The 16,147-nt window shown below is 42.0% G+C and overlaps 1 protein-coding gene across 2 annotated transcripts in view; it reads left to right on the top strand.

Moving 5' to 3' along the window:
• The first annotated feature begins 871 nt into the window (after nt 1-871).
• Nucleotides 872-16,147, top strand: part of Zhx1 (zinc fingers and homeoboxes 1) — a 27,836-nt gene continuing 12,560 nt past the window's right edge. Inside the window, exons 1-3 of one of the 2 annotated variants that reach the window (XM_021183178.1) lie at nt 872-1,223; nt 8,142-8,252; nt 12,749-12,874. The gene's annotated coding sequence lies outside the window, so the exon portion shown is untranslated. The remainder of the gene's footprint in view (nt 1,224-8,141; nt 8,253-12,748; nt 12,875-16,147) is intronic. The other variant, XM_021183177.1, reaches the window with a different exon arrangement.

Here is a 16,147-nt window from a genome sequence, read left to right as displayed (position 1 = left end):
AAGTTTTAGAATTTTAGGATGCAACTAAATATTGTGCACGTTGATATCAGCAGCCAGGTCTTCCCTTCAAGTAAATGCAGAGTGCAAATTTTCGGACTGGCGTGGTTTGGTGGAGCTCTGCTATCAAAACACAAAAGGGTCCATGACTGGAATGGGGGTGGGGACTAAACATCCAGGCGCCAAAGAGTTCTCTTACATCCGTCCCGGAGCGGTGAGTACACGGAGCGAACACTCGGAGTGGTTTCCTTTCGCCCTCGTTTGTTATATTCATTGGAACAATGACGAGAGGGCGGAAGGGCAGAGGTGGGGAAGTCGCTGAGGTCCTCGGCTGGCCGCGCTGCGGGGCTGGTGCCCACTGAGGAGAGCTCGGCTTCAGTCAGTGGCTCTCCGGGGAAAGAGGGACAGCAGCAGGAGGCAGAGGCGGGAGGCTTCAAGTAGGGCCACGCTCAACTTTTCCCGTCCAAAGCTGGAACTACGGGGCTCCTGCTGGACTCGGGCTAGGAAGAGGCGGAGCAGCCGCTGACAGGAGCGCGGGACTGTTGACAGCGGGTGGGGGCGCGGCTGGCATCCAGAGGGCGCTGCTAAGGAGGAGCCGAGAGTGACAGTGGGCGTGGCTTAGGGAGGGGCGGGGCCTTAGGACCCCGGCTCCGGGAGAGAAGGGGTTGGTTTCGGAGGAGGCAGTTTCAAGGGAAGAAAGCGACCGAGGTCGCGGGAGGCGGGGTCCGACTTCTGACGACCGCTGACCCAGCAATCGCTTGAGCGGGGCGGAGCCTCGCAGGCCCGGGAGGAGGAGCTTCTCGCGACGGGGCGTGGCTTCTAGTGACAGAGGCGTGGCCCCCTCCTGACAGGGGGCGTGACTCTCCCTGACAGAGGGCGGGGCGGCGCACACCTCCCGCAGCGCTGGGTTCTAGAGGAGCGGCCTGGGTCGCATCCTAGAGGAGCGGCGGAGTCCTCGAGTGGGGCGCCCGGCTCGTCCCCGCCTCGGCTGGCTCCTCCTCGCGGCCCTTGTGGGTTCAGGGAGCAGAGACTCTCTCGCACCCTGGCCTGGCCTCTCGGAGCTTCTGCCGGGCTGCGGAGCTCCGTGGGGGGCCCCCTCGCGCGAGGGCCCTCCGAGTGGTTCCGGGGTTAGGGTTCACGGGTCAGAGTTGACTCCCTGAAAAGTGCAGTCGCTCTGAAATGCAAGATGGCGGCGGCGAGGCGCTGAGGCGAGGCGGCCCCTGCAGGTAGCTGCGCGAGCGGGCTGGGGACTGGGCCTCGCGGTTGCGGGTGGAACCCGAGCAGGAGCTCGCGGCGGGTAGGGAAGCCGAGAGGCGCGGGCGCTGGCGCGACACGGGACGGGGCAGCAGCGGGACACAGACACCCCTCCTCCTCGGGACCCAGCCCACGGCGCTTGGGCACGCAGGATCGGACTCGGAGGGACCGGGCCTGCCCCGCGGCGGGGCGGACGGAGTCGCAGCTCCCGGGTTCTCTCGGGAGGTTGTCAGAGCGAGGACTGAGCTCTGGGTGGAGGGTTTGGAGGGAAAGCCCCAGCGCCTTGGTTGGGAGAGCACTGAGTAACTTGGGGGCGCAGAGGGGATGGGGAGCCGGTCTCCCTGGGGGGGAAGGACGTCTCTGGGACAGCGGACCCTAACTACCGTGCGGGTCCTGGGGGAGATCTCCAGCGTTGGGCCTCCGGAGGCGTGAGGCCACCTCGTGGGGACGCGGCGCAGCCCCCCTCTGAAGAGTCAGCCAAGGATCTCCGGCTGGACTGTAGCGCACTGGCTTTGGGGTCGGAGCAACAGGAAACCTCAGCAGAGAAGACTCAGGAGTTGCATCCCCAAGAAGTATAGGGCGAAGTATATTTTGAGGAAGAGCAGGCTTTTAGGGGAGAAGTTCATTAAAGAGGGTGGAAACACACTTGTCTCTTTCTGCAGAGTCTGTAGAGGAGCGGGAGTGCAGACTTGGGAGAGCGATGGACCAGAGGAAGCTCCAAGCCTTGGGGCTTAAAGGGAATTGGCTAGGAGGGAATAAAAAGGACTGGGGTCTGATGGCAGGAAAGCCAAGCCCTGACGGAAGCTCTTTCCTTGTGTATTTACACCGAAGTTCCAAGAGAGGGACTTAGAATTCTTTGTTTCGGTACTCCAAAGGTACCAGTAAGAAACGAACCAAACGGAAGAATAAGATTCTGTTTGCTATCCTTAGCTTACTCTGGGCAAAGCAATTGGAAAACTGAATGTAGAGAAGCGTAAAGTAGGAATGCTCACAGGACTTTTCTGTCACTAACCCTTCTCTAAAACACAAGACCAAAACAAGCCAAGGAGGAAATTATGAGAAAGGCTGATTGAGAAGTTGTGACGTTTTTAGGGTGGGATTCCATGCAACTCGAAGAAGCAATTCTCTCGGAGATTAAAATTATGGCAAATGAAAATCCGGAAGGACCACTCCTTCCCCAGGAAAAGACTGTGTGTTGTGGGGTACACAAGTATACCTTTCTGTTTGTGATGCTGGTCATTGTATTTCAGAAGTCTTTGTCCTAACACTTTAATTTGTATGCAGTAGTAATTACCTGTTTCTTTTTATTTTTTTTTAATTTTATTTATTTATTTATTTATTTATTTATTTATTTTGGTTTTTCGAGACAGGGTTTCTCTGTGTAGCCCTGGCTGTCCTGGAACTCACTTTGTAGACCAGGCTGGCCTCGAACTCAGAAATCCGCCTGCCTCTGCCTCCCGAGTGCTGGGATTAAAGGCGTGCGCCACCACGCCCGGCCTCTGTTTCTTTTTAAAATGCCTTGAAAAAGTCATTATTTCAAACTGGCAGTGGGGATTAATAGAAGTTTGTTCTAACAAGGCTACTGGCACATAGATTATTTCTAAAGAAGCAATTCTGATTCCAGATTTTAAGTGAAGGAAAGAAAGGCTGAGTGCTGCCAGGGACAGTAGTTGGGTAACAGGGCATATAAGGAAAAGGACATTCATGAATATTTTTTATCTTAGTTTCTATCTCCATCCTCCAAGCATTTTAAAAGTATACAGACTAATTTTAGGCAAAGTAAAATGCATAATCTTAGATTTTGTTTTGAATTGAAGTTTCAAAACATAGCCTAGGCTGGCCTTGAAGTTATGGCAGTCCTCCTGCCTCTTCCTTGTCAGTGCTGGGATTACAAGTGTGTACCACCATCTCAATCTTAGATACTAATTTTTTACATTTATTGTTTATTTGTGTTTGTGTGCAGTTATGTGCACATCCCACTGTCTGCATGTGGAGGTCAGATGACAACTTTCAGGAGTTCTGGGTAGCAGACTCAGGTAGCAGGCTTGGTGGTAAATGCTTTTATTGACCAAACCACCTCACTGACCCTTAGGTAATTTTGTAAATATACAATTTATAGTATTTTATTTATCAATGAATTTTTTTATAGAACTACCTCTTGATATGTTTTATTTGACTGCTTAGATTAAAATGAGAAAAAAAGCCGGCATGGTGGCACATGCCTTTAATCCTAGCACTTGGGAGGCAGAGGCAGGCGGATTTCTGAGTTCGAGGCCAATCTGGTCTACAAAAGTGAGTTCCAGGACAGCCAGGGCTACACAGAGAAACCCTGTCTCGAAACAAACAAACAAACAAACAAACAAACAAACAAATAAAACGAGAAAAAATAAACTCCCAAGAATTCTAGTGACTTTGGTAACTTCTGACAGTCCTGAGCCATTTGTACATTCTCAAAAGAGCTTAATATTTTTGGTAGAGATGCTTTAAACATACAGGTCAGGTATAACCAGTTTATAGCTCAGCATTTGGAACACAACTTTAACTATGTGCTGTTCTTTGCTTTTCCCACAGTGCATATAGCTCTAGTGTTATACTCAGTTCTGAACAGATTAGTCTGGCAAACCAGAGAGGCATACATAGATGCCAGATGGTTTGAAAATATGCTAAGGCTGAAAACATAAATGTGTCTGTGTAGAAGATGCTCATCGGTAGCTTCGTCTCCTGCACAGCTGAGCTTGCTTGGCTTGAGGGTAGGACATGAAAGATGTCACAGTAGTTTTACCTTTCAGGATTCTTGGTTTTGCTGAAAAGGAGCAGAGCTTTGCTGTCTTACTATTGTAGTTGATAGCATACACGTGGAGGCTTGTTTCAAAGAGTTCCTGTTTTGTTTAATTCACACTCATATGGAAAAGTGATGTGATGAGGTATTTTCTCTTTTACTGTCATGCACTCTTTTTTTAAAAGTTTATTTTATTTATTTATAAGTGCTCTACTACATGTGCACCTGCATGACAGAAGAGGGTATCAGATTCCTTTATAGATGGCCATGAGCCACCATGTGGGGGCTGGGAATTGAACTCAGGACCTCTGGAAGAATAGCCAGTGCTCTTAACTGCTGAGCCATCTCTCCAGACCGTACTTTCATGCACTCTTTTTAAAAAGTTATAATATTGCTTGTGTTTGGGCATTTTGTCTACATGTATGTCTGTGCACCGTGGTATGCAGTGCCCTCAGAGGGCAGAGGAGGTGGCTGGATCCCATGGAACTGGAGTTATAGGCAGATGTGAGCCTCCATGTCGGTGCTGGGAATTGAACCCAGGTCCTCTGTCCTCTGGAAGGACAGTCAATACTTTTAAGGACTGAGCCTCTCTCCAGATCTTGGTCATGTTCTTAAAAGATATTCAGCCTGGCAGTGGTGGTACATGTATTTAGTCTCAGCTTTTGGGAGACAGTGGCAGGTGAATCTCTGAGTTTAAGGCCAGCCTGGTTCAACAGAATGAGTCTAGGGCTAATCTTGTCATTTTATATCATCTAAGTTCTTCAATGTATGTGCCATGAAGAGACACACATATACACTCAGATGTTTAACTGATATGTACCTTTGGCCTAAACAAGTAAAATGATACATTTTAGAAAACTAATATATATTGGCAGTTTCAGAATGACATTTGTTCAAGGAGGTCAGCTGAATAAATATTTGTTTATGTGTGTTTTTAAGTCCTATCCTTGCTACGTAGCTCAGACTGGCCTGGAACTTTCAATCCTCCCGCCTCTGTCTCCTTCTCCTGAGTACTATAATTATAAACACATGGCTAAGTTTGAATAGTTTTGTTTTGTTTTGGAGAGGGTCTCATGTAGCCCAGGCTGACTCAAGCTCCTTATGTAGCCAAGGAGGTCATTGAACTGCTCTTCCTAACCCAACCTACTAAAAAAATCTAGAGTTACCGTTGTGCTCTGAGGGCCAGTTTATGTTGTGTTGGGAACTGAGTCCCCAAGGCCTTGCATTCTGTGTGAGTCCTCTACTAACAATAGCCCTGAGAAATTATTTTTGTAGGGTTTTCATTTTCATTTTTTAAATTTAGAATTAAAAAATTCATATCAGAGCTTATTTTTAAACAGCAGTAATAGTAGCTATAAATGTATATATGTAAATGTATATTTATTATGTAAAATAAAGCTGTCAGGGCACTAGAAGATGACTCAGTGGATGAATACTTGCTGCTAATCACCTTAATTTGATTCTCAGAACCCCTTTAGTACTCTGGTCTAAAGAAGGGGAATGGACTCCTAAAAGTTGTCTTCTGCACCATGGCATGTGCCATCCTTCCAAATATATACACAAGTAAATAAATAGATATTAAAATAATAGTTATCATTAGTTATAGGTGATGAATATTTCTTGTATGATTTGAGTCCCCCTTTTCCTCTTCCTCAATATGCATTTCTCCTTTTTGGTTGTCATGAAAGGACATAGGATGCTTTGATATTTGCGGATATTTACTTATAATTATGTCTCCCTCCTATCCTAAATGTTTACTTCCATCTACAGCCCATTTTTTTGTGAAAAAGAAGGTTGTTAAAACTTAACTGGATATGGACTATGTGGAGGGAGGCATATAGGAGTGTAAAGGTTAACAAGACCAGTTCTTCCTCTATGATGTAAGATTACGTATATCAAAGATTTGTTAATTTTATGAAATACCCTTTACAGTGTGTCATATAGTAATGATTCATTTTGAAGGTAACTCAGAGTATGTATGTGTATAGGGCTTGAATTATATTATTTGTCTACTGTTAAAGCCAACTTAATATATCAGCATTATAAACAGGGAACGCAATGTACAGGTTGACTGTCAACCAGATCTTAAAAATATTTTATAGTTTATTAGCACTGATCAAATTTTAAACAGAGACTTCCTTTGTTATATAATGTGACAGTAATATAAGTAAAACCCAAACAAAATTTATTATGTTCTTACTAAGTACCAGAAAATAGCCTAAGAGCTATTTTCTTCTTCTTCCAGTCCTCAGAACAGCCCCATTAACAAAGTCCTGCTGCTTGCTCCAGCCTATAGATGAGGAGGCTGAGCACACAGACTCAGCCTGTGTTTAAAACCTTTTTTAAAACCAAGCAGGTAGTGAGCAGCAGTGCTGGGGTTTGTCCAGCTTGTTGCAGAGCTCAGACTTCTAGGTCTTTATAATTACTGCCAGAACAGCTTGTTCTTTTTTATTGTATAATGTACATGCTTGAGTTCTTTAATTTCTGAAATACGCTCACCCTAAATTAAAAAAAAATACTCTGGATTAGAAATGTCCTTAAGGAATCTCTGTATCAAAACTGGAATAGCATCAGAGAAATGTGGTTTTCATTCAGAAGAATCAAAGAGCTCATCTGGTGTGCCTCTTGGTCTGTGCCTTCACGTGTCTTGGCAGCTCATCTCAGGAGAGTCTTGTTCAGTAAAACATCTTACCCTTTCTGTGTGATTTAAGAATGAATTGCAGTTGGCTACCAATTTCCTACTGTATTAATAATTCACTTTTGAAAATAACCTTTCTCTGTGGCAGCTGTTCCCTATTTTCTCTCCTTATTCACGTCCTGTAATGGGTGCTAAGGAGTGGTTGAGTGTGGAGATACTAAAAAACAAAATTGTGTAGTCCAACGTGCAATGCTTCACCGTGTCTGCCAGTAAAGTGCTTTTACTTTTCATGAAACTAGTGGAAGGTTTTGGCCTAAGCTTTTATTCAGTGGATGTTTTACTATATTTACAATATTTCTTAAGCTTGTATGTACTATTATCAGGAGTAAGAACATAAGATACTTGGGAAAAATAAAAGATGATTTTCTGTTTCTCTGTGCTTTAGAGTATCTGTGATTTAAGAACAGCAACAAAATTTCTACTTTCAGGGCTAGGGAGATGGGTCAGTGGTTAGAAGCACTCACTGCTCTTCCAGAGGACTGGGGTTCAATTCCCAGTACCTGCATGGCATTTCACAACTGTCTGTAATTCCAAGAACTGACACCCTCACACAGACATACATACAGGCAAAACACCAATGTAGATATAAATAAATAAGTGAAATATTTCATCTTTCAAAAGTACTGCTGTTATTTTAGTTAAAGAAGCAGTTGTAGTTTTTATTAAAACTTCCCAGTGTATTAGGTACTCTTGGAAATATACCAAACATTTTAGACATTAGTTTGAATTTTCTGAGAATGATGAGTTAAAAATGTTGCATGTATATGATAGGGTCTCTCACTGTGTAACTCTGGATAGGCTGGAAATTGTTATGTAGACTTGGCTGCCCTTGGACTCATTGAGGTCCGACTGCCTCTGCTTCCCAAGTGCTGGGATTAAAAACATGCAGTGCCATGAAGGGCAATTCTAATTGTTTGTAATACATATAGAACCTTTAGCAGGTAGGGCCCAGCTGGAGGAAGTGGGTCTCTGGGTTCTAGGTAACCCAGACAAACCTTCCTGATGCTTGCTGGGACCATGGATATGTGAGCACATTTCTTCAGGTGCCTGTAGCCATGAATGCTGCCTTGCCTTCCTCACCATAAAACTATGAGCCAAAAGAAGTCCTTTTTCCATCTGCTGCTTCTGTAACAGAGTTTGTCACAATAGGATTTTGTCATTTTATTGAAAATAATATGTTACTGGATTGTTCTGTGTAAGTAGATTTTTAAAGCACCTTTGTGTTTCCTATCAGTATTGCATTTGGCATTTACATGTGTGTGTGTGTGTGTGTGTGTGTGTATTAATTTCTATGAGGAAATAAATTTTCCCCCAGAATTAAACACTTTTTAAAAGCCAAGGCCTAAACTGTGGTTGTTAGTAAGTCCGAGTAATATTGAGAATAATAAAATAATAGTATATTTTTCTTTGTAGAAGCCTGCTAGCTACTTTGGGACAATTTGTGATGATGGCCTGAGCCAAGTACCTCATTTGAAGGGATAACCTTCTGCTTTAAGGAACAGAATGCTGAAGAAGCTATGGCAGGTATGTGCTTCCTCATTCAGGGATGGTAAAGCCTCGTACAGATGTACTCACTTAAGTGTCCATACTACTGTATTTGACTAATGTTTTAAAATCTGCCTATACTCAAGATTCCAGGGGATATAGTGCCCTCTTCTTGCCTCTGTGAGCACGTACATACATGCATGTGCACACACACACACACACACACACACACACTCACACACACACACACACACACACACAGTCTTAAAAAAAGGACAGTGATTCTCTCTTTTTTTACTTTTTCTTTTCTTAATGTTTTCCTTAAAACAGCAGCTAAGGGGTAGAGAGATGGCTCACTAGTGGTTAAGAGCACTTACTACATCTGGAATGACAGCACAAGTCTTTAAATCTCAGCACTTGAGAGGCAGAGGCAGGTATATCTCTGTGAGTTGGAGGCTAGCCTGGTCTACACAGTGAATTCCAGGATAGCCAGAGCTACATAGTGAGACTGTCTCAAACTCCTCCCGCCAAAAAAGGAGCACTTATTTCTAGAGGTCTTCAGAGGACCTGAGTTCAGTTCCCAGTATCCAGCCAGTGACTTACACCTGCCTGTAACACCAGCTCCAGATCAGATGCCACCTTCTGGCTTCCATGTGGAACCTGCCACATGTGGAATACACTCACATTGAGACACACATATGCATACCTATGAATAAAAGTAAAAATTAATAGTAGAAAGCAACTGTGCAGGCCAGGAGAGGGTGTCAGATCCCCTGGAAGTAGAGTTACAGGTAGTCGTGAACTACCTGACATGGATGCTAAGAACCAAGCCTGAGGCCGCTGCAAGAGCAGCACGCACTCTTACCTGCTGAGCCACCTCTCCAGTCCCTCATCATACATCTTATTTAGGATATTTGTAACAACAGATTTATTTTTATGTATTTATGTGTGTATTTATTTAATGTACACTGTAGCTGTCTTCAGACACACCAGAAGAGGGCATTGGATCCCATTACAGATGGTTGTGAGCCACCATGTGGTTGCTGGGAATTGAAGTCAGAACCTCTGGAAGAGCACTCAGTGCTCTTAACCACTGAGCCATCTCTCCAGCCTTTATTTAGGATGTTTATAATTTGTTTTTCAGCTAATATTTGCCATAGTCTGCCATGTGTCAGGCACTGCACCAGATGCTCTAATAATGTGGCTTGAAGACAAAGGAACATGGTCAGTGAAGGACCTAAATGTAGGGAAATTGATCTAAATTTTTACTGCTCTTTTGTTTATGTTAAAACTCCAACCAGCTACTGTGGCACATGCCTTTAATGCTAGAACCTGGGAAGCAGAGATGGGTGGGTCTTTGAGGTTAAGACCAGCCTTTTCTACACATCAAATTCCAGGCCTGCCAGAATTACAAAGTGAAATCGTTCTTAAAAATAAATCAATAAAGTACAATATTCAGGGGTAGTGAAATGGCTCAGTCTTTTGAAAAGCCCGATGTCCTAAGTTTCATCCCTGAGACCCACACCCTAGAAGGAGAGGACCAACTCTTGCAAGTAGTCCTTCCACATTCACATATATGCTGTGGCATACATGATCACACACTGAAAATAAAGAAATGTAATTAAAAAATACCTTTAAGACATAAATACTTGAAAATATACTATAAATATACAGGCTACTGATAATCGTGAATTATAATTATGAAAATTAGTATGTTATACTTTTACTTATATTAAACATACCAAGTTTTGAATATTTGGCTGTGCTTTACATTTTGATATATTTTACCTAATTTTGGCTTTTACAGGAAACATTAGGTGATATACTATAGACTTGAAATAATTTAGTCCAATTGTTATTTTAAATATTTTTCTAAAGTCAAATAAATATATCCTCACTGAAATAGGTAATAGTTGCCTCATTTTATAAATAGGAACTATAATGTACAGATGAATGATCTTCCAGTTTCTCAAGGAAAGATAGCCTTATTCAGAACAAAGCATTCTTATGGAGAAGACACAGCACACGTTCTTTTTTTTTTTTTGTTTTGTTTTTTGTTTTTTGAAACAGGGTTTCTTTGTAGACCAGGCTGGCCTTGAACTCATAAATTCACCTGCCTCTGCCTCCCAAGTGCCGGGATCAAAGGCGTGCGCCACCACGCCCGGCCCACAGCACACATTCTTGCAAACACTAGGGAAAACTGTCTGCAGCAGACAAGCACTTTTGGGTCCCATTCACTAACTGTCAACAAGTCAGTTTCATGATAGAGCTAGTTTATGCCACTCAATGTAATACCCCACCTCACAGCACATATATGCCAGCTGGGCTGTTAATGTCCTAGGGACATTCTCCTCCTCAAATAATGGGACCGAGTTTTCCAGCGGAACCTGTCCTGCCTGGATTCTTTAAGTCTTCAGTGTCATTAAGTTCCACTCTCTGACTTGAACAAAACTAGGTAGCAGTGGTAGCTCCTTACCTTTTAGCCTTTGTTAGCATTGGCAGAGGGATTCTCTGTAATGAGTTCACCTTTGGTCATGGCTTTCAGACACCTCAGCTTTTGTCATATCCATTTCTGCTTGTAGTCACTTTAATACTGGACTGCTTTTGGTTTTGACATTTTCCTGAGGTTTATTTTTTAGGTAATGATTCTAAGTGCCAGTAATATTTTAAAAGCATTTACATGGCTACACATTTGTGTTGTCAAGTTCCTAATTTAATATTTTTAAGAATTGGACTATGCAAATGTTTACATTTTAAATGTGAAAATGCCTTTCTTACTAGATTTGTAATTTTTACTTTGAGTACAAACATGTGAAACTAAATATTTCCAGCTAGCCGAATAGAGCTCTGATTGAGAGGTGAGAATGTGAGACTAAATGGAGCAGAGTCCCAAGAATTCCCAGGGAACTATACGAGTGAAGATTCCTAGGGATTCTTAGTGCATATATTTTTGCTTCTTAAGAACAGTTTTATTTAGTTGATGCTAGATAGAAACTAACATGAACCTAACAAACTATAATATCTTACAACATATTTTTATTTGACCCATATTTGCTATAAAATATTTATTTTATTCATATACAATCTTACCTAAATAACATATTTTGTGGCTAAATAGGCCATAATACTATTATCTGTTAATCATGTAATTTGAAATATAAGACTTGGGGATTCAATACAGCTACAATTCTGTCTAATTTATAAACATTTTAAATAACATTTGACATTTTCATTAACAGGCATAGAATCCAGTAACTTTAAACATTTTAAAATGTTTTATTTTATGAATATGGGTGTTTTTCTTGTATGTATGTTTTGTGCCATGTGTGCATCTGGTGCCTATGGAGGCCAGAAAAGGGCATTGGACCCCTGGAACAGGAGTACAGATGTTTGGGAGTCCCCATGTGGGTTTTTTTTTTCCTTTTTTTTTTTATTAGGTATTTTCCTCATTTACCCCATGTGGGTTTTGATAATCAAATGTTGGTTCTTTAGTAGAGCAATCGGTGCTTTTAACTGCTGAGCCATCTCTCCATCCCAAATCTAACTCATTTTCTCTGTGAAAAAAGTACTTTGTTGTTGTTGTTGTTGTTTTGTTTTTTTGAGACAGGGTTTCTCTGTGTAGCCCTGGCTGTCCTGGAACTCACTCTGTAGACCAGGCTGGCCTCGAACTCAGAAATCCCCCTGCCTCTGCCTCCCAAGTGCTGGGATTAAAGGCATGCGCCACCACTGCCCATCTGAAAAAAGCATTTTAATATTTTAAAAATGTATTACATTATGATAGTTTTTTTTACAGAGCAGAAGTCATGTTTCTAAGTACAAACTGTCTTTGATCTGTTTGCAAGACTATGTTGTTTTCACTTGAATTTACTGCAAAAATAGTCCTTGGAATGTTTTTTCTTCCTTAGTTTCATGCTTAGTTTATAAAGTAGACATGCCCAAGTCATACATAAAGCTCATTTATTACTAGTGAACTTTAGATAATAGTAACTGTTTATTGAATGTTGCTACTATGTTTTGTGGAGTGCTTTAGGTCGGAGAGGATCTTCATACTCTGATGACTAAGTGACTTGTCCATGTGGGCTTGTTACAAGTAGTCTGTATAGCAGAGAACAGTGCTTTCAGTAGTTCTTCCAGAAGTGAGCACTCAAAGGAGTGAATGCGTGCACACACACACACACACACACACACACACACACACACACCCCTAAGGATTTTAAATTTTATGTGTATGATTGTTTTTGCCTCTGTGTGTGTGTGTGTGTGTGTGTATGTTTGTATGTATACTTTACCTCTGGTGTCCACAGAAGCTGCCACATGCCCTAGAACTGGAGTTACAGGTGGTTGTGAGCCACCATGTGGGTGCTAGAATTGAACCAGGTCCTTTAGAATGTGGAAGAGCACCAGTTCTTGTTTAACTGCTGAACTATCTCTCCAAACACCTCCTCCAACACTTTTTGAGACAGTTTCATGAATCTTGTGTTCCTTCAATGAACAGGGATGACCTTGAATTTACAATCCTCACTTTCTACTTCCAGAGTGCTGGGATGACAGGTGTACCCCACTATACCTGTCTGGGAAAACAATTCAGGATTTTGATGCATGCAGGGCAAGCATTCTACCAACTGGGCTACCTCCCTAGCTCCTTAAAGACATTTTACAAAGTAAGTTTTAAACATTGCTGGGCCTTTAATATGTTCTTTGTTGGAGCCTAGAGATGTCGTGGAAAGCCAAACACATTCTTTCTGACCATAAAAGAATTTGTATAAGGACTCCCAACATTTTTTTGCTGTGATGAAACAAATTTTGCTTTCATTGAGTCCTTCTGTAGAGAAATATTTTTGTAATTATTTCAATGAGTTCTGAATCATGAGTTGGTTGAAAAGCATCTTATCCTCAGAAGAAGCCGCTGTGACTCCTGTTCCAGGGGAGCTGATGCCCTCTTCTGACTTCCACAGGCACCAGGCACACATGTGATGCCAGGATGTAGATGGGCCTATAGAAACGGGCTTGGCCAGAGCTACCTAGAGAATATGGGTGATTTAAGGTCTCTTAGAACCAGATTCAGAACAGTGTCCCAAGACACACCTGCATACACCTGCTGAGAACAGTGTCCCAAGACACACCTGCATACACCTGCTGAGAACAGTGTCCTAAGACACACCTGCATACACCTGCTAAGGGGTGGGTTCCTGCCACCCTGAAAAACCTTATATAACTTTGTTTTTTGCCTTAAAAAGAAAACTTGTTTCCAGCTAGGCATGCCCTACAATCCCAACATTCAGAGTGAAGGAAGGTCAGGGGGTTAAGGCAGGAGGATTTGACATTGGAGGCCAGTCTGGGCTTTTATAACAAGACCCTGAGTCAACAAACAGAAAACTCAGCTTATTTAGTTGGTCCTAGGTCAGAACTAACACTAAAATAAAAATAAACTTGTCTGCAATTTTAAGTCTTTAAAATTATTATTTGTCATATTTTACAGAAAACAGTATCAAACAATAGTGAAGAAAATATATAAATACCATAAATATTCCACCTGTAACATGAAAAGTCTATTTTAAAAATATTCATCTAGTCTTTTTCTAAGAGTATAGTATATATTCTCTTACTTATTATTATTAATATAATGCAAATTTTATTCAGGTTTTTAAAAATACCATTGGATAAAATTCTTTCCATGTTCTTGTTATCATTTTTAATGGCACTATTACAACTGACTTAATCAGCTTTTAAAAACATATTTTTCTGGGGCTGGAGAGATAGCCCAAAGGTTAAGAGCACTTGGCTGCTCTTGGAGAGAACCTGGGTTCAATTTCCAGTACCCAGATAGTAGCTCACGGCTGCCTGTAACTCCTGTTCCAGGGAATCTGATGCCTTCTTCTGACTTCCATGGGGACCAGGCACACATGCCAAACAGACATGCAAAACATTCATACAATAAAAACTTAAGCCGGGTGTGGTGGCGCACGCCTTTAATCCCAGCACTCGGGAGGCAGAGGCAGGCGGATTTCTGAGTTCGAGGCCATCCTGGTCTACAAAGTGAGTTCCAGGACAGCCAGGGCTACACAGAGAAACCCTGTCTCGAAAAACCACAAAAAAAACCAAAACAAATATTTAATAAAGTAAAACAAACAAACAAACAAAAACATTTTTCTACAGACCCATGAACTGAAAGTTTTCCAAAAGTAATATGTACGGTGCTTGATGTATTTACACATGTTTTACTGTGTTTTAGGGCCCAGTGTTGCAGGACCTCGTGCAGCTGACCTCTAACTACTTTCTATAGTAAATGTGCAAAGTCCTGAGATTGGTTTTGGAGTCACTTTTAGTTAACTGTAAACAGAGGAGGAGATGTTTGTTACCTACAGTGACTTCTCTACAGAAGTTTTCCTGGGTTCATGTTATTGCCTTTAGTGACAAGGGAGATTAATTGGGACCATACCATTTTGTGTATATGTAGCATGAAAAGTCTGGGATTTCAGGTAGACCACCATGCCCACACAGCTTTTGGAAATTTCTGGGGATTGCACTCTGGTCTTCATGCTCCTGTGGTATATGCTTTATCACTGAGCCATCTTGCCACACAGTATGTATATCTATATATCTATCTCTCTACCTCTCTATCTCTCTATCTCTATCTATCTATCTATTTCTTTTTTCTTTTAAAAATTGAGATAGGGTCATGTGTAACCCAGGCTGGCCACAAACTGTGTAGCAGAGGATGGTATTGAACTCCTGATTCTCCTCTCAAGGGCTGGGTTTACAAGCATGCACCTAGCTCCATAGTAGTGATTTTTATTTCTGATTTTTAATTCAATTTGTGCCTTGTCAGCTGATTAAGTTACTTTCAAACAATTATAATATGCAAATTCTATCTCTTATTCTCCCAAAAGAATTTTTGAGAGAGTGGAAGACAGTTAAATCTCTTTGTGCATATGAGCTGTGAAGAAAACAGCTCTTGTTTGCCTTCGAGCTAGGTTATTCCTACTTATCTAGGGGAGTCTTCTCTGCTGCTTCTCATGAAGGCCCCTGTGCTGTGCTTTATATAGTTCTTGCTAATTTTCTTGTTAGTGGTCAGAACGATTCCAAGTAATGTTTGACTGCCAGTTTCCCTTGCTGCTGGCCTAGTGACTAAGCATAGGCAATCTATCCCGGCCACCTCTGCATGACACCTGTGCATGACACAATGTAAGGTACATGGTTGACATTTCATATGTTTTTGTTGAGTGACATTTTTGAAGAATCTTAGTTTTATAGGTAAGAAAACTTAGGATGAAGTTGAGTATCTTTTCCAAATATTTTACTGACAGAACATCTCTAAACCCTGTGGTTTTATGCTGTCTCATATAGCCTCTATGAAATAATTAGTGTCTGATTTTCTTCATCCATGAAATGGGTCAGTTGTACTAAAACTCTTGTTTTTAACAAAGTTATAACTTAAAGAGCCCTGAAGATTTTGTTGTTGTTGTTGTTGTTTGTGTGTGTGTAGGCAGAAACCTGAGGATAAATAACATCAGCTGTTATTTCTCAGGTGCTGTCCACTTTGGTTTTTGACGCAGGATCTCTCAGTGGCCTGGAACTTGCCAAGTACTCTAGGCAGGATAGGGAACTCCAGGGATCTGTTTGTCCCTGATCCCCGCCACCCACAACCCCATGTGGAATTAGAAGTGCCCAACCATGTTTGACTTTGTTGATGTTGTTTTGGGTATTGGAGATTGAACTCAGTTCTTGTGCTTCTTTCCATCTCCATCATTTTTTCTTTTATCTCTTTTCAGATTAAGTGCATTTATTTGGCTAAATCTTGAAGCTTTGTGGGGATTGGGGACTCGACTCTTCTCTTCTCTCTCTTCTCTTCTCTTCTCTTCTCTTCTCTTCTCTTCTCTTCTCTTCTCTTTTCTCTTCTCTTCTCTCTTCTCCCCTCTCCTCCCCTCCCCTCC

The sequence above is a fragment of the Mus caroli genome, chromosome 15 (genome assembly GCF_900094665.2).
Source record: "Mus caroli chromosome 15, CAROLI_EIJ_v1.1, whole genome shotgun sequence".
Classification (NCBI taxonomy): domain Eukaryota; kingdom Metazoa; phylum Chordata; class Mammalia; order Rodentia; family Muridae; genus Mus; species Mus caroli.
The sequence above is the reverse complement of the archived record's forward strand: the minus strand, read 5'-3'. Positions and strand labels throughout refer to the sequence as shown.